Source organism: Helianthus annuus, chromosome 7 (assembly GCF_002127325.2).
Source record: "Helianthus annuus cultivar XRQ/B chromosome 7, HanXRQr2.0-SUNRISE, whole genome shotgun sequence".
Classification (NCBI taxonomy): domain Eukaryota; kingdom Viridiplantae; phylum Streptophyta; class Magnoliopsida; order Asterales; family Asteraceae; genus Helianthus; species Helianthus annuus.
In genome coordinates, this window is record NC_035439.2 from 80,239,858 (window position 1) to 80,254,697 (window position 14,840).

The 14,840-nt window shown below is 39.1% G+C and overlaps 1 long non-coding RNA gene across 1 annotated transcript; it reads left to right on the forward strand.

Annotated features, from left to right (window-relative positions):
* The first annotated feature begins 326 nt into the window (after nt 1-326).
* Nucleotides 327-9,801, forward strand: LOC110866230. Its single transcript, XR_002551244.2, has 3 exons — nt 327-372; nt 6,152-6,156; nt 9,327-9,801. It is a non-coding gene; the product is annotated as an uncharacterized LOC110866230 (long non-coding RNA).
* The last annotated feature ends 5,039 nt before the right edge of the window (nt 9,802-14,840 follow it).

The following is a 14,840-nucleotide window of genomic DNA, read 5'->3' on the forward strand; positions in this document are numbered from 1 at the left end:
ACAAATTAGAAAGATATGGGTTCAGTACAAACACAATGCAAACCCAAACTTTATGCAGGCCAAATGAATTATCAGTCCATCCTGTCATACCCTCCATACCCGGAACAGACCCAGTACTACTCGGTACCGGCTCACCATTGTAAACGCAACTAAACACATTGGTTATTTATGAATGTTGAAAACAAGGTTAGTGGGTCAATCGGCAACACGATCTTTTCTTTGAAGTAAACTAATTTTCTATCGTTTTTGGCACAATTTATTGCAAAAGCCACCCTTCGAAGAGTTTGTGCGGATGAGAAAGGTGATGAGATGCCCCCTATTTAGGCCATTATTGCTTCACTGGAGGCAGAACTCAAGTTGGTTAGAATGGAGGTAAGGATGCTAAATTTATACCCCCATACAATTGATTTTAGACGGCATGCTAAGAAAGAAAATTTTCAATTATGAGGTTTATGGCTTCTCTCTGGCTCTCTGGGCGATTTTGGTGATAATCTAAGAAACCCTAGTTTTGCTTTCCAATCCTCTTCTTGATCGATTTGGGTTAGGTATTGGGGTTTGTCGATTCCTTCTGAGTAAGGTTTTCTAGACTATACCCTGGTTTCTAATCTTTTGAAGTCTGGTTTAGGATTTTTCGTTTCTTCTTCTTTAAGGTTTCTTGTTTCTCTTTGCCGTGGTTTGTTTTTCTTTGAGTTTGATTTGTTTACGTTGCATGGTTCTCTTACACTTGAGGTATGGATCCTAATCTGTTCAAAGTGCCAAATAACTTGGGGAAATCACAAAACCCTAGTAAGGGTTTTGGTAGTAGGTTATTAAATATTGACGGCAAAACGTTTTGCCCTTGGCGTGGGGTTTTATCAAGTCAGCAGCAGGGAATGCATGTGGTTAATATTATTGATGAGTTAACTAAGATCACTATACCAGTTGATACGGAAAATGGTGATTCTGATGTGGTTCAGTAAAGTACTGTTGAGGATGAGGGTTTTTGGGATACTAGTAAGAATGATGGCCAGGTTTCGTATGCTGATAAACTTCAACCCAGGGTTCGCAATAAAAGGGAGGTGAATTTCAGACTTATGGAACCAGTTGAGACAAGGGGGGTGCGGATGTAGTTATTCCAAAAGAAGTCGTTCAACAGGTTCAAGATAAGTTCGAAAATGTGCTATATGGTTACTTTCTTGGAAATAGATTACCGTTCCCCGTAGTTGAATACTATGCAAAAAACGTCTGGGCAAAGTATGGATTTGCTAGGCTCATGATGAACTCAAGTGGATTTTTTTTCTTCAAGTTTGACTCGAAAGATGGCATGATGAAAGTTTTGGAAGGGGGGCATGGTTAATAAGAAAAGTCCCGTTATTTTTAAATGTGTGGTCGCCGAAGGTTAGTCTTAAAAAAGATGGCATAAAAAGTGTTCCAGTTTGGGTAAAACTGCACAATGTTCCGATTACAGTATACACGGATGATGGTTTGAGTCTGTTAGCATCTAAAATAGGGGTTCCGAAAAGACTGGATTCATACACGGCTGATATGTGCGCTGAGAATTGGGGTAGAAGTAGTTATGCGCGAGCTATGATTGAGGTAAATGCAGAGAATGAACTTAAAGACCATGTTGTTCTTGCTATTCCAATGATGGATGAGGAGGGATACATAACTGAACGAGTAAAGGTTGAGTATGAATGGAAGCCATTACGGTGTGCAACATGTTGTTTGTTTGGACACGAAGATGCTACGTGTAGTAAGGTGGATAAGGGTAAGTCAAAACAGGTGATTGTCGATGAGGAAGGATTTATAACGGATAGGAGGAGAGTGGCAAAGCAATCGTTTCCGCAAAAGAAGCAAAAGCCTAGGTTTATGTATCCAAAGATGAATAAAACTGGAGCTTGTAGTTCTGGAACGAAGAAGGATGAGCTTAATGAGCCTCAAACGGTGAAACTGGCAAACTTGTTCCAAGCATTAGCTACGGAAGACGATGGAGAGGGGTCAAAAACTGCCAATGTTCTTGAGAAGATCAACGTCCATGTTGATGAGGTTCTAGAATCTAACCCAACAGAGATGTCGCAATTCATGGGCAATAACTCGACTGATAGTCGGCCTGAGGGGGCAAGCACTCCCGGTTCTAGGGGTTTTAATGGGTAGTATGGCGTCATGGAATGTAAGGGGTTTGAATCGTCCCCTGAAACAAAACGAGGTCCGGTTTCTTATTGCTGAGAATCAGTTGAAGGTTTGTGCCATCTTAGAGACGCATGTGAATGTTAGTAATTTAGACAAAGTGTGTAAGGGTATCTTCCGGAGTTGGAGTTGGACGTCAAATGGAGGTTTATGTCTGCGTGGAACCAGAATCATCTTGGGGTGGGATGCGGATGCGGTTCAACTTATGATGTTATCCCAATCGGATCAGGTGATACACACACAGATTCAATTAAAGGCTGATTCTAAAGTATTTCTTTGTTCTTTTGTCTATGCTGAGAATAAATATCAAGATCGTAGAAGTTTATGGGAGGATCTTTGCAAACATAAAAGTTTAGCTCATGATAAACCTTGGGTAGTGTTGGCGGACTTTAACTCTGCTCTAAATATGGAGGATTGTTGTTATGGCCCTTCAAGTCACACCATAGGCATGAGGGAGTTCTTTGAATGTGTTTAAGTTACGGAGCTTTTGGATATAAAAAGTCATGGGCTACATTATACATGGAGTCAGAAGCCACAAGAGGGTATTTGAGTTGTTAAGAAAATTGATCGTATTATGGGTAATGTTATGTTTTTGGATTTGTTTCCGGATGCTTATGCGTTGTTTCAGCCAGCTCGAGTGTCTGACCACACTCCTTGTGTTCTTAAATTATCTTCTATTACCCGTACTAAGCAGAAGCCGTTTAAGTTCCTGAATTTTTTGACATCTAAAGTGGAGTTCAGGCAATTTGTCGCTACTGAATGGGCCAAAAGAATCCAAGGATTTGCCATGTTTTCTGTTGTTAAGAAGATGAGAAACCTGAAACCTTTTTTTCGTAAAATATTACATTAGCAAGGGAACCATCATGATAAGGTTTGTCGGTTGCGTAGGGAGCTAGATGATATCCAGAAACTTGTTGACGCTGATCCGTTAGATGTGGATATCCGTGACATGGCTGCAAAATGTCTTCGTGATTTTCAGGTGGCAGCATATGATGAGGAGTGCTTTTTAAAGCAAAAATCCAAAGTAGAGTGGCTTTGTGCTGGTGATTCAAATAATTCCTATTCTCATAAATGTGTGAAAAGTAGGAATGCTAGAAACAAAATTAGCTGTATTAATGACGTGCATGGTAATCGGTTTGAAGGTGAGGATGTTCCTCATGTCCTCGTAGATCATTACTTGAATTTCTTGGGCACGGCTCAGCTAGGTACAAAAGTTGTGGACGGTGACTTGTTTCTTAACACGCTTAGTCAACATTCGGCTGATCATAAGATTAGACAGGTCACTCGTGAAGAGGTTAAACAAGCAATGTTTAGTATTGGTGAAAATAAGGCCCCTGGCCCTAATGGGTTCACATCGGCGTTCTTTAAACAGGCTTGGGATATAGTGGGAGATGAGGTTACGAATGCTGTGCTTGATTTCTTCGAGAATGGTAAACTTTTAAAGCAACTCAACCACACTATTCTTGCTCTGGCCCCTAAGATGGATACTCCAAATTTGGTTCTTGATTACCGTCCTATATCTTGTTGTAATGTGTTGTATAAGTGCATTAGCAAGATCATCACGGACAGAATTAAGGGGAGCCTGGATAAATTGGTCAGCATAAACCAGTCGGCGTTTGTTCCGGGCATGAAAATAACAGATAATATTCTTCTTACTCAGGAGTTGATGCACAACTATCATCTTAACAGAGGTCAGCCAAGATCTGCTTTTAAGATTGACATTCAGAAGGCGTATGATACGGTTAGCTGGTCATTTCTTGAGTCAATCTTGCACCACTTTGGGTTTCATCATAAAATGGTTAATTAGATTATGACATGTGTAACTACGGTGTCCTAATCGTTAAGCATCAACGGTGAGCTTCATGGTTATTTTGTAGGGAAGCGTGGTCTTAGACAAGGGGATCCGATGTCCCCTTATCTGTTTACGCTAGTTATGGAGATTTTGACCCTTCTTCTTCAACAAGCTGCTTCGAACACTTCGTTTAAGTTTCATGTTCATTGCTCTAAGCAGAGGATAATAAATTTTTGGTTTGCAGACGACTTGTTCTTGTTCTCTCATGGTGATTGCGTCTCGGTGAAGCGCTTAAAAGAGGCCCTAGATAAATTTACTGAGATATCGGGTCTGGTCCCCAGCTTGCCTAAAAGCACAATTTTCTTTAGTAACGTCTCTTGTTCTTTGAAAGATCAGATTTTGCACATAATGCCCTTTCAAGAGGGTTCGTTGCCTGTACGTTACCTTGGAGTTCCTTTGATTTCAACGAGACTAGCTGCTAGAGACTGTAAAATTCTGCTCGAACGAATGGAAAGGCGAATAGATAATTGGATGACTAAATCTCTGTCGTTTGCAGGGAGACTCCAGTTAATCAATTCGGTTCTTGCAGCTATGTACTCTTATTGGGCTTCGGTTTTTATGCTCCCTACGAGTGTTATAAAGGACCTGGAGAAAAGGTTACGTAGATTTTTATGGAATGGTAGTAGTCAGGGATCGGTTCGTGCTAAAGTCGCCTGGAAGGAGGTGTGTATGCCGAAAGAGGAGGGTGGTTTGGGTATTCGTAGTATTATGGATGTTAATAAAGCACTTTTGACGTCTCATATCTGGAGAATAATTACTAAGCGTCCGTCTCTTTGGGTTCAGTGGATTCACTCTTACAAGTTAAAAGGTGAAAACTTTTGGGAGGTGCAGTGCCGGAACAACATTACTTGGGGATGGCGAAAGATTTTGGTTATCCGTCCTATAGTTCGTCCCTTTATTTGGAAGTCTATTCAGAGCGGTCGTCAAACTAATGCTTGGATTGACAACTGGTGTACTTGCAGCCCTCTCAGGTCATTTATTACTCCGCGAATTATAGCCAGAGCTGGTTTTTCTTTAAATACATTGGTGGCGGACCTTGTTGATGATAACGGTCAATGGCGATGGCCTCAGGAGTGGTATGATCTGTCACACCCCAACCAATGGCGGAAACATCGGGATGAGACGAAGTGTGAAGATTGCTCGAGACATCATAACGCTAATAATTGTGACAAGTATTTAAATAATCATTTCATTTCATTTCTAAAGAATCAAGTACAAGGTTTTGAAACAAAGTACAACAACATGACTAATAAAATGATACAATACAATACAAATACAATTCTTTCTAAGTGGGTATCTAAGCATCCTACTAGATTCCATGCATCGTCAACATCCACCTGTAACATGTTAAAATAAAGTTCAATGCAAAAGCAAAGGCGAGTATACAAGTTTGATACGTACATAGCAAAAGATAAGTTTTGAACAATTCCTCATAGCAAGCATGTGATTCAAGATAAGCCTTTAAATATGGTATGTGTCTAACATATCAAACCAAGGAAACGCAATATGCTCATGACATAACCGAGATAAAGGGGCAGGTCGTTAATCCTATAGCGCTACATATGTCACGGTTTGGCTCGTACGAAGTTAATGATAAATTGAACACATAAGATAAATCCAAGTTTAAAGCATCAAGCCATCACGTATACAAGCATGTTATAGGAATGTTCATGTGTTTAAGCAAAATGTTCATGTGTAAGTTTGTTGATAGATAAACATGTTACACCCCAAAAGTGGTAAAAGTAAAAGGGGGAAATACGAGTATACTCACAAAGTTTTCATATGCTTTCCGATTATCCAATTATTGATGAGTTGATGAGGTTAGAAGATTGAATGTGTAGGGTTAAAGTTCAAGTATGCTTAGAGTCGAGATTCGGTATTTAAAACAACATAAAAGTAAGATATGAGAATAGCATGTGAAAGTAATCATCTTCAACACTTAACACTTGTATGACACTTGGTAACCACAAGGGTTATGATAATGTTTTCATGAGTTGAACACCCATAAGAATCACAACAAGGTTTTTAGGTCTTAGGTGATGTTCTACTACTTTAACATATAAACATGAGATCAACATCAAAGGTTCGAGTGTGTGTATATATATATATATATATATATATATATATATCTAGGTTAAGTACTACATATTATTTAGTCCAATAATTCAAGTAGGAGGTAGAAGATTAGGATCTTCATTTAGGCACCTCAAGTTGAGTCATAGGTGTCATGGATGGGGTAGGAAGACAAGGCTTCCATTTAGGTACCCCTTTGATGTTCACCACTACACTTGATGTAAAAACAACCAAGGAGGGTCATGAACTAAGGTCATTACAAGTATGTAAAGTAAACTAACTAATATAAATCATCAAATCACGTGAGGATTGTATGTTAGGGATAACCCAAGTCGTTCCATAATCACTCATGTATCAAAGGCTATGTTTGACATGATTTGTGGGTTGAAACCCTAAACAAAACACCAAGTTTATGAGGTTTAATCCACTGATTTTAAATGTCTCAACCTTGTTTTTAAGCTTAACCAACCATGGGATAAGTTGTAAGCATTAGGAGATAGGTATGAGATGTGTTGAACACAAGTTACATAGGTTTAAACAAGTTTTTGATGAACATAAAAACAAACAGAAAGTTTATGGACGATTTCGGGGCATTTCCTGGTCTGATTTCTCCAAGGAGAAGTCTAGGAATCGAACCCCATGATTATCCAAGTAAGTAGGAAAAAGAATCAAGTGATTTCGTTAAGAAATGAGTGAGTTATGCTCATTTTCGTGAAGGGGTGTCAATCTGCTCGAACCTTTGCTTTCAGCTACGGTTTGGAGGATGTTTTGAGAGTTTTTTGTGTTGCAAAAGTGGTAGAGAGGCTGGTTATAAGTGGTATTTATAGGGGGAAGGATTAGGGTTTCAATGGGTTGGGCTTTGGAAGTGTTTAGAAGGGGTTACACCTTGAAACTAGCCCACAAAACCCAACTATATGGGGCTGAATTTTGCTGAATTGGGGCTGCCATATTTCTTTATTTTTCTATTTTTTTAAAACATTATAATGAGTAATTTTGTTAGTTAAGTTGTGTAATAATATGCAACAATGTTTCCCCTAACTTGTAACAAGGTGAAATATGAAATAAAACATGATTTAACTAGGTAAAAAGTGTAATGTACAAGTATGTAACATGTTTGTAAGTGACAAGTATATGTCACATATTAGATGATTAACCGTTGTATAAATAAGCATATTATTAGGGGTTTTTAGGTATCAACAATTTAAGGACAAGCATGGACATGCATCGTGAATAAGTATCGTATAAGTATGAATTACAAATAAGGATTCGATGTACAATGAATTCGAACGTATGAACATGTATGAATATGTAGATGGTGAATTTAAAGAAATACAAATTTTATTTATGATCCAAGTCTCGGATTTTACAACGAGAAGACGACTATAATAATACAAGATTTCCAAAAATAGCATTACAAGGCGAGCTTTCTAATTATGGAAAGTATAAAAAAAAGCAGGGCGTTACATGATCTTTTTTCGGTTATCATAAATGTCGATACTTTTCATCTTATGCCTGAGTCGGAAGATCGGTTTCGTTGGAAAGATCTGGAAGGTAACTTACAGTTCTTTGGATCTTGGGAGGTTTGGAATAATTTGCGACATAGAGATAGTAAAGTAATTTGGGTTAATTCAGTTTGGTTTAGTCAATGCATTCCCAAGCATTCCTTCCATTTGTGGTTGGTTATCAAGAATAAGCTGAAGACGCAAGATAGGATGGTTGTTTGGGAGGCGGGTAGTGCTACTAATTTACTGCTCATGTGTTGTCCCTTGTGCAGATATGATCGTGATTCTAGGGATCACCTATTTTTTCAATGTTCCTATGCTTCTGAAGTTTGGGGTTTGGTTAGGAATATGGTTGATATGGGGAGTGTTAATGATACATGGTCCTCGATTATGCAGTGGATGGAACTCAATGCTAATTCTAAAACTCTTGAAAATATAGTTTCCAACATTTTGGTGGCTGCTTCCACGTACTTTATATGGCAAGAAAGGAATAACCGTTTATTTTCTCAAGTACGGAGGAATACTAGTGTGCTTTCGAAGGTCATCATTGATACGGTTCGACTCAGGATTATGGGATTCAGAATCGGTGGAGACTCGAAGCAAAAGAAATTATTGGACAAATGGCAGATCTCGAAGAAGAATGTGGATACCGATCCTGGCTAGCGTGGATATATTCTTTTAGTTTGTTTTGTGTTTGGGTTGTGTAATTGTTCTTGAGTTGTTTGTGGTTTGGTTGTGGCTGTTTGTCGGGTTTTGTTTGTTTGGTTGTTTCCTAGTCTTGGTATGCCAAGTCTAGTAGTGTGTATCGATGTCTTGATATACCCTGTTTTATTATTTTGGTTGATATATAAAATTCACCGGGGTAACCCTTTACCCAAAAAAAAAAACTATTTTGCTAGACTATTTCTGTGACGCGAGGCTAAAATTGTGAAAAAAACGTTTTGTTCTAACTTTTACCTTATTTTAAGTAACCAACTTTTTTAGGAAAGAAAAAATAATCAGTTTCAACAATCCGATACAAGGTAACAAACTTTCTGAAGCTTGGATTTAAGGTAATATGATCTGGTAGCTAACAATTTTGATGGAGTGGTAATTTGTCCATAACAAAAAGTGATTTTACGCAATAAATGTGAAAAAAGGTATCATTTATTGCGTAAAATCACTTTTTGTTATGGACAAATTACCTCTCCATCAAAATTGTCAGTTACCGGATCATATTACCTTAAATCCAAGCTTCAGAAAGTTTGTTACCTTGTATCAGAATTGTTGAAACTGATGATTTTTTCTTTCCTAAAAAAAGTTGGTTACTTAAAATAAGGTAAAAGTTAGACCAAAACTGAGGCAAATACTTGACAAGTAGAATGGACTGGATACAAACAAGTGGGCCTGGAAATTAAAGTGTGCTAGGATAAACCATTGCTTATGGATTTGTCGTCTTTTAAGTGGACTGGTACTAAAGTGGATCTCAAAAGAGGGAAACATGGGTTGTAGCTTTAAAAAAATAATGAGTTGGCCCAGAAAATAAAATAAGTGTGGATTATTAGATGGGATTCTTATGGTGGAATTAATTTGTTGGGCTGGATGCCTGGAAATCTTGTAAATTGTCATGGGCCTATACTGATTGGGATGGGAGTCAATATGGAAAAAGTCTAAGAAGCATTGTAGGTGAACTTGGATATTCGGAGGTGGTGGTTGATTAAATGCAATTGCGTTTTGTGTTGGGGACAAGTTAGTCCTTCAGAGTCTTTAAACCGGATCATCAATAAAGACTATGGCATAACGGATGTGCAGAAAAAAACGAATTATTGATGCCCTTCGGAGTGATGCGAGAGCGGTTAAAGCGGAGGATCAAGAAGGGTGGGTTGACGGGGAGTGGGAGTTCTTTTACGATAAATGCATGGAGCTAGATTTGGATCCAGACTTTTGTGTCGAGGATGTTTACGAAGATGATAGTGGCTCAGACCAGTTTTTATCGCAACTCGCAAAGACAAGTAAATATTTCGATCCTGTAGTTGCGAAACCTCCTAAACGTTAATTTTATGTGTCTTTCGTTCCTGTTTAATGGGTCCGTTTTTTGGGTTTTGGGTTTGTGTATGTCTTTGTGTCGGTTGGTGTTGGGTGGTGCCCGTAAGTTGCTTTTATTCGGAACTTTTTGTTTGATTTTGTTTGGCTGATGGTTGATCTTTTTTGGCAGCAAAGCTGATTGTTATAAGCTTGAAAAATTCTGGTTTGTTTCTAGGTTTTTTAAGATTATGTTGGCTGGTTGTGCTCTTGGCATCCTGGCTTGGTGTTCGGATTTGAGTGTCTGGGTTGGGTATTTTGGTGTTCGGGTCTGCCCCTACCGATCGTTCCATTTGGTCAGGGACTTTGTTTTATCATTCCGGGCCCTTTTGCTTATGTCCGGGTCTGTGTTTTGGGATGGGTTTCCTCCGATTTTGTGTTTAAGTCCGAGTCTGTCCTGTTTTTCTGCGTTAGTCTGGGTCTGCTCCAGGTGTGCTGTTTGGCTTCAGCGTCAAGTCATGAACTGGGTCTGTTCAGCGTATATGCTCCGGGTTTATCTCACCAGATTTATGCTTGGAAAAAGAACAATTCTTTGGATGGTTATTTTTTGTTGTCTTGATTGGGTTTGTTTCGAATGCCCGGGTATGTTGTATGGTGCCGAGTTTTTGGTTTGGTATGGTTTTGGTCTGAATCCCGGGAATGGGTTAGAGTTTACATGCTGGTAGGGTATAATCCGGGCTTTCGTCCCAGGTTTCCTGGTTTGATCTCCGAGTTTTTGATACAGATTAGCTCAGGTTTTATTGTTCCGACTTTGTGCATCGTGCATGTTTTAATTTGGGATCCTTTAGATTTAATCAGCCTTGGTTGCGGTCCTGGTTTGCTTATGGAATGCGGCCCTCTTGGCTGGCCCAATTTATTTCCGGCTTGTGTGGCTTTAATTACTTTGGCTGTTATCATGTGGAAGGCCCACTACATGGGTATTATTTATTTGAAGATTGAAGGCCCAAAGTTTTTGGATACCAGTGTTATTTTGTTGTAAGTTTTTGTAATATTGTTACGCTTGAAAAGGATATTATTTCTACTAGGAGTTTATTTTTTAGTAGGCATAGTATGGTTTTCGGTTTTGTTGGTTCCCAAAGCATGTTTTGGAAGTCCAAGTGTTAGGGGGGTATGCCCCTCCAACAAATACATGTAAAATCCTTTCATTTTATTAAAGTTTGTCGGTCGAAAGCTCATTCACCAAAAAAAAGTTTAATAAGTCATTTTTGTAGTGTTTGGATAATGTGTTGAGAAGAGTTTTTGTGGCCTAAAAAGAAGAAAAGGAAAAGTTAGATGGTTGTGACTTTTTCAAAAATGAGAAAGAGTGATGGAAAAGGAGAAGCAATCCCAAACACCGTCAATATGGATTATCTTTGTTTGTTACATTGTTAGCGTAACCCGTCCACCGGACGGGTATTAAACTAGTTTATCGTTATTTGGACTGAGAGTTACATATTGAAAGGGATCTAGAGATGCATGTTTGATTTGGGTCATGGTTGTGGGTTTAAGTTTGTTTTTCTTTGGTTAGTATTGTTATAATTGAATAGATAACTCACCTGTTAAAGGGGAATTATTCAGATTAATTCAGTAAGATATAATTCTCCTTTTGTAAAAACACCTTTTAACTGTTAAAGTTTAACATGCCTATTTTTCTAAAACCTATTAATTTATCTTCACGCTTATAAATGATGCTAAAAGGTCATACATGCAGATTCATTCCAATCCATATTAAAAGGGATCTAGAGATATATATGTTTTGGTGATTTGGGTCTTCTTATATACCTAATTGCCATAATCACATTTTAATTGTAGGAACTATTTTTGTATTTATTATGAATTTACATCGAGATAGTTGGTAAACGGGCAACAAGCTGCGCCGCTACCCCTTTTTGAATAGCAAAACTAAGCCTTTTAAAAACTACGTCCATAGATCTCAGGGTCATAACATTACTATGCATGACCCTTTGAACTCGACTAAGTAGTTCCACAGCCTCTGGCGCCAGAAAACCAAAAGTATCAAAAGCAAATGGGATAAACACGTGTTGGTTGTCAAGGCACGCTTTCTCATGTTTGGTCACTTTACCCGAAGCAGCCTTTAAAGCAGCCTGACCCACCGTAAATGCACTACCCCCAGGCTCACAAGCGGGGAAACCCCTGTTAGATCCACACATGCATGTTTTCCTCCTACCCATCCAAAGACCAGAATGTCAGTTGGTCGAAGGGTAGATCTCCCTTCCAACGGGTCTGTTAAGAAATTAACGGGAGCCTCTTTCTTAGCAGAAATACCAGCGCACCTGAATATGTCAAAAAGGACATCCCTAACCAAATCATGTCGGTATTTGAACCTCGGGAGCTCTCTACAGTGAACTGCATGCTCCCCAAAGGAATCCAAACACGCCTTATGACAAACATGGCATACCTCATCAACTGGGAATAAAGGAATCATGAGGCGATACTTAAAGATAGTACGATACTCCACTGGCGACATATGCTGGCCTAACCCATCTATAGGTATAGAAAGAAGGAAATCTTGTGCATGTGGTGCTCGGAGACACTCAAAAACGGCTTTTTGTCTAAAGGTCAGGTCAAACTGTACTTCGATTTCGTGGACAATTTTACTAAAAAGAGCACTCGCCAATGCATGGTGGGCTTTAGGGGGGGTGTCCTTATTAGTGAAACCGCTGAAGTCAAAGCTTGGAATCGTATCACGAAGACAAGCCAAAGCACAAACATAATCAGAATCCATACCACATATGCCACTGTCTCTTAAGATGTGGTCCTGTAGCACCCATGATTGGGCCCTCGAGGCCACAAAAGCATAGGATGAAGCCTCTACAGCCGAATACAACCCCAATCCCCCAAACCTAATAGGTAAAGAGGCAAGTCGCCACTGGAGGTCTCCAAAGAAAGGACCTCCACAAACCACCAATTCCTCAATCGCCTCACGCAAACCTTTGTCAAAGAACAATGCTGCATCTTCCATGTGTACAGGTTGGCACGTCCTCAAGCCGAATAAAAGCTTGGCAATGCCCATACAGGATCGAAGCAAGAGTAGTTCGCTCTGCGGGTCACCTAATTTGGGTAGAAGACGCATCAAATCTACCGCTTTAGCAACTCTTTTCTTTGTCAACCCACCAAGAAAGCTTGCGTCTCTACTAACAGCCCCCTGATATACGTTAGGTGTAATATATTTTAGGTATGTATTTTAAGCCGTTTTACACTTTTTAGCCAAGTTTTAAATTTATAAAACACGATATTTACTAACACTAAACACACATATGGGCAAATGCACCCATCGTGGACGTAGTATAGTGTTGGTAAGATACCGAGGTCGTCCAAGGACACAAGAGCTTTTAGTATCAGTTTATCCAACGTCTAATCAAATCAAAATGTTAGAAAAAAAAAGATTTTTAAACTAAGAAAATAAAAATGCTGAAAAATAAAATAAAAATAAAAACAGATAGACAAGATGAATCATTTGGGTCCGACTCGTGTGTTAGTGTAACCTTTGATTATTTTTGCACTTTTGCACTTGTTTAAGAGATTATCTTAGTTATTGTAGTAGGCCCCTCTTTTAAAGGCGACGTTACCCTCAACCCAGTAATTTGAGTCAGCAAGGATACAATCCTAAAGGGTCGGATTATTGAAAGATAATTAATTAAGTTATTAATGCATAATGTGGTAGCCCCTCTTTTGAAGGCGACGTTACCCTCAGCTAAGTAGTCTGAGTCAGCAGGGATACAATCCTAAGTAGCTGGGTTAAAGTTTTAATAGTAGTTTAACTTATGAAGGGATCAAAGAGTTTGGACCCCCGCCATCCAATACCTTTGGGTATTGAAGGAAGTCCTACTAAATTTGACCCAGGTTCTTTACAGGATCTATACACTGAACAATGGCAAGACTCTTACCAAACCGTTCCCTTAACCCACGACCAGGTAGCCAACATACCTCCATATAGACCGTGGAGATATGAATGGTGAAAATCTTTTATTTTATATAAACAGTAAAATAATGCCAAAACACTACGGACAAACGATAAGGAAGAATCACCTTCAACATAAGAAACTAGTAATTAAAGTCATTAATACAAAACCAATTAAAAAATTCAAAAGATTAAAAATAAAAAGCATTACACTAAACACTTGTCTTCACCAAGTGATGTAAGAGACTTAGGTAAGCATGGCCTTTGATTGTCAAGAACTCTTACGATCAATCTTGGATCCCGAGACGACTCACACACTCTATGATGGACAATGGATGATGGTGGTGGATGATGGTGTTATGGTGGTGGTGGGTGGTGGGTGAAGTGTGAGAGAGGTGGTGTGCCATGGGATGAGTTGCAATGGCTCCAAACAATCCTATTTATATGCTGAACAGAAGCTCGGGCACGGCCCCGTGTCCATCCGCGTCTCTTTCTTCATTAATTGTAATTCGCAATTACAATAAATGCGCCTGCAGGAAGTTGACCACGCCCCCGTGTCCGCTGGGCACGGCCCCGTGGTGGGTAGTAGAAGCTTCTATGGGTTTGTGTTTTCTGCTGCTACTTGGGCACGGCCCCGTGCTCGCTGAGCACGTGGCGTGTTCAGTCTTCTGTTTTCTCAGTTTTGCTTGGGAAGATGCTGTCGAGGGGTCGGGCATTACACTTTTGTTCCTTTTCTTGTATTTATGTTAGATTTTGATGTCTTTTTGCTTCTTTTGTTAATTTGAGCTCATTTAATCCTGAAAATACAAAAGGAAGACAAAAGCACACTTTTTCCAACATTAGTACTAAAAAAGGGTTAGTTTTATGCCACAATTGATATAATTTATATGTTGCATTTTGTGCATATCAAATACCCCACACTTGAATCTTTGCTTGTCCTCAAGCAAAACTCTTTATAATGTGGCTTTACTCACTCTCAAATGGAATGGGTAGAAGAGAAGGTTTTTGAGCTTGTCATAGAGTGTCGGGATTTCCAAGATTCTTTATTGAGGTTTTATTTTTATTTATTTACAATCCTATTCGTCGTGATTTATTAAGAACGTTTCTTAAGATAAATTACTTATTAGGGCATAACATACCTTTTTAAAATCTCATTTATATACAAGTTCACATACCTCACGGGGGATCACTCAACACTCAGCAGAAGGTGTATTTTTAGTGAATCACTCGAGAGCGGCATGGAACTTACTCCTACCATAAGCTTGCCAAGCAATCAATCCTCCTC